The sequence below is a fragment of the Empidonax traillii genome, unplaced genomic scaffold (genome assembly GCF_003031625.1).
Source record: "Empidonax traillii isolate 1590-97213 ecotype Southwest subspecies unplaced genomic scaffold, ASM303162v1 scaffold1137:size187146, whole genome shotgun sequence".
Classification (NCBI taxonomy): domain Eukaryota; kingdom Metazoa; phylum Chordata; class Aves; order Passeriformes; family Tyrannidae; genus Empidonax; species Empidonax traillii.
In genome coordinates, this window is record NW_020956330.1 from 97,143 (window position 1) to 101,047 (window position 3,905).

The 3,905-nt window shown below is 38.1% G+C and overlaps 1 protein-coding gene across 3 annotated transcripts in view; it reads right to left on the reverse strand.

The window, feature by feature from the left end:
- SOCS5 (suppressor of cytokine signaling 5) overlaps window positions 1-3,905 on the reverse strand; it is a 43,551-nt gene that overhangs the window by 5,391 nt on the left and 34,255 nt on the right. For all 3 annotated transcript variants that reach the window (XM_027905268.1, XM_027905269.1, XM_027905267.1), the window contains exon 2: window positions 1,958-2,049. The gene's annotated coding sequence lies outside the window, so the exon portion shown is untranslated. The remainder of the gene's footprint in view (window positions 1-1,957; window positions 2,050-3,905) is intronic.

Consider the following 3,905-nt stretch of genomic DNA (forward strand, 5'->3'; position numbering starts at 1 on the left):
AAAAAAAAAAAAAAAAAAAAAAAAAAAAAAAAAAAAAAAAAAAAAAAAAAAAAAAAAAAAAAAAAAAAAAAAAAAAAAAAAAAAAGCACAAAAAAAAAAAAAGAAATTTAGGGAGGGAAGAAAGTATTTATCGTTCTTAGATGAGTCAATCACCAAAAGACAATTTTAGAATTATGAAGTTTGACACATTAATATAAGCCATTTGAGAGAACTGAAAAAAACCCACCCAATCAACCAGCAGTCTGGCTTTATTACTTAAGATACAAATGAATGAAAGAGCCCAAGGAGCTTTTCTGTCTTTAGTAAGAACACCTAAAAAGAAAGCAGGTCCACAGAAGAAACATGACAGTGAATCACGAAGATATAGTAAAAAGATAAAAACATTATGTATGCTGAAACTACATCTTTAGAAACACAGTTTAATAATTAGAACAAGACTGCCAAAAAGACAGGACTGCCCTAGGACAGAGAGAAACAGGTTAATTCTGTACTAAAAAAAAGTCAGGCAATGCCAAGCTAAATTAGATCTAATTAAGTTCTAAGAGAAGTGCTACATGTAAAGGACTAAAAACATGTCATCTCATCTCATTTAACTCTCTCTGGAAACTGCTCTGTTCTTTGCAAACATTATTTTGAAGCAACACTCCTCTGTTGTTGCAATTCTTTTTGGTGCCCAAAAGAAAGGGACCTGAAACAGTGCTTGAACGCACTAGGGCTCATGAAATAAAGTAGATGATCAACAAGTAAGCAATACTCTAGCAGTCCAGCCTGGAAGCCCCTTAAGGCAGAAGCACAGCTGTAAGCCCACGACTTTACAGCAGAATCTCCTAAGACTGGGGAAGAGTCAGAGGCATCATTTCCATGAGAAACACAAAAGCAGAATGAACATGGAACATCCGACTGTTACAGGATCAGAAAGCAAAAGATTTCTTCCTCACCCCGACACCTGATGATGCAGCAAACCCAGCAAGGTAGGCATCCACATCCAACTGCATTAAATGAGACTTCATGAATTTAGTGCAGATAAGGAAGGTGGGGGGGGCAGGGGGAGCTCCAGCCCTAATAGTCTCTGGAGATTACTGGTGCAGGTTACTTAGAACACAGTGCTAATGACAACCTGCACAGCACCCAAGAGGTTACTAAGGAGGGAGACACTTGCAGAGCAATGTTACACATAGAGGACGCTACAAGAGTTTACACAAGCTTACACACTGTGTAAGCAAATCAGCAAGGAATGTCTTCCTGATTAAAAAAAAAAAAACAACCCTATTTTTTTTTTTCTGGAGTTGTCTGGATCAAACTGGGGGACCAGGGAAGTTCTGGGAGCAGCAGAACTAGTCAGTCTGATCACATACAGACTTGTAGGAACCATCCAAACACATATCCTGTCTTGGCAATAACCATAACTGTTGTGGTGTCTCAGAATATCCACACCAACCGGGGGGGAGCACTTTTGCTGGCTGCCAGTCTGTCAACACAGTATATAAGGTGGACTTCCACACTTTTTCCTCGAGTTGTAAATTTTTCTAGTCTTCCTTGTCAGAGGGATGTTTAAAATTTTTGGGAAGGGAAAGGAATGAGAGAGAGTATATAAACTCCAGTCCCTTGGCAAATCAGGCTAGAAACCCTTCACATCTTTGTGACAACGAACTGGAATTACTTTTCTAACCAAACAGTCACATACTATTCAGCAGTGTCTTTTATACTAAAATTGCTCTTTATTGCTCTTCCTTTGCACTGTTAGTCTAAAATGTCTTAAGACTGTTTGACAGCTGCAAAGTTCTCTACACATTCCCAGAAAGCTTCAAGAACAAATGAAAAAAAAAAACCCCAACCAACAAAACCTTCCACCGACAAAACCACCACCATACTGGCTTGACAGACTAATTTTCAAAAGTTAAATTTAAAAGGTTAAGTACTTTTTTCACACTCAAGAGAATATAGATACACTTCTTACCCAGAAAAGCATATGAGTCACTGTGTCTTGTCTCAAGAATATAGCTCAACATGAACTTGCTACATGCCTTCTCTGAGTTGTAGACATGGTTACTACAGAGGAAGAAAGAGAAATTTTGTTAGTTGTTGGAATATTTTTTAAATTTAGATATTTACTATTAGTCACAAATCTCAAAGGGTACTTTACTATTTATACCTGAAGTGTGTGCATGGAATTGCCTGTTCATCATATATTTTTAATGCATATTAACAAACAAAAAGCTTCACAAAACTTTTTTTTGTATCCATTAACAACATTTGTCATAGAGAGTCACGGGGAGGACACTCAAATAAAACATTTGATAACCAAGAGCAAAGCCACAGCATCCGGATCACTGAGGTGCCAGGCGCAATGGGCACACTCAGGACTGTGAAATGGCTTCCACACATGGGGGTCTCAAGTCCAAAGCAGTGGTTCCCAAGTAGTCGTTGGCAGTGCTGTCAGATCACCTCCTACTGTCTCTCTTCCTTGTTTCCAGCTGCTACATCACATCAAAAGGCAGCTAAAAATACACACTTTTCTAATATTACTTTTCCAGGTAAGCAACTGCTGTACTTGCCACAAGGATGTTATATGATTGTGAAGCAAGAGCAATATGAACCACGATTCTAAAAATGGGAAAGTGGAATGCAAGACAAGTTCTTTATTAGAAGAGCAGGTCAGCACTTCCCTGAAATAATCATCATTGTTTTTCAGAAATCCAAGAAGAGCTGTGGGATTTAGCATGCTCACACCACTGTCTGACAGCTAACAGTAACAGAAGAGAGGAGAATAACTTGCTTCTCCGTGCTAGAACCAAAACCAGGAGAGCAGTAAGAGTTAACAGAAAACAGTGGAAACTTAACGTTAAAGCCTTACATGCAGAACAGAAAGAAAAATACTCACATAATGCAAATGTACTAGAAAAAAAAAGCTATGGGGTTGAGCAATCACTAAGGGAATTTTAGAAGTTAGTATTCCTAGGCAGAAACTCCAGAGCAGTGTCAGAAAAGTACAAATATTATTAGTTTCCATTCACTCTGGAAGCACTAAAATTGCTGAAACATTTTTAAAATTAGGCCACATTACTGCTATTGAAAGATTCCATAAAAGGAACCTTTTCAGAGAGCAACAGTTTTTGTACAAAATCTTGGTACAAAATGAAGATTAAAACAAAAGTACAGATCTTTTTACAACTTTAACATTTACTCTCACTTCTTTTTATCTGCAATATGTTCCTAGCAAGTCTACAAACACAAGATAGTAAAACCTACTATAACTGGATGAGAGCAAGGCCTCAACAGAGCAAATGGAAAGGAAAGGAACTAGAATAAGGGCCATCCAATTTTCAACAAAGCCTTACTGAAGACAGTAGACCCTTCAGAAGTCTCTGAAGAGACTTGTATTCCAAATAAAACCAGTGATGTTGTTTTACTGGGTCCAGGTGGCAAAGGATCTGCATGCTAACCATTTTCCCTCATTAAAAATACAAAAAAAAAACCACATGGATGCTTATCTTGAAGTGTCATGCTGAATGGTATTAGTGTTATGTATCACCATCGTTCCTCAGTTGTGGTCAGAAACACGAGCGGTCAATGCCCCACCTATCTATCACATCACCATTGCTATCCAGCTGACATGGCCTAGAAATCTGCCCCTGTGGTTCCAGGAGGGAGTGGTTGCTTTGGGAACAGCCTTTCCTAATGGAAAACAGCATCTTGATTATGGGTGACTGTCTCCGTAAACCTCTCAACCTTGTGTTAGAATAAAACTGGAGTCATAGGTAAAGTATTTCATCTTCAATCTAGTAATTTTAAATGAGTTTAAATCAATGTGCAACAGATGTGTAGTTTCACAGATTTCTTGTGGCAGCACAAGGTTTGACAAAACACAATTGCTTCTGAACTGGTCCTAAAGCCATCTCAGTTTT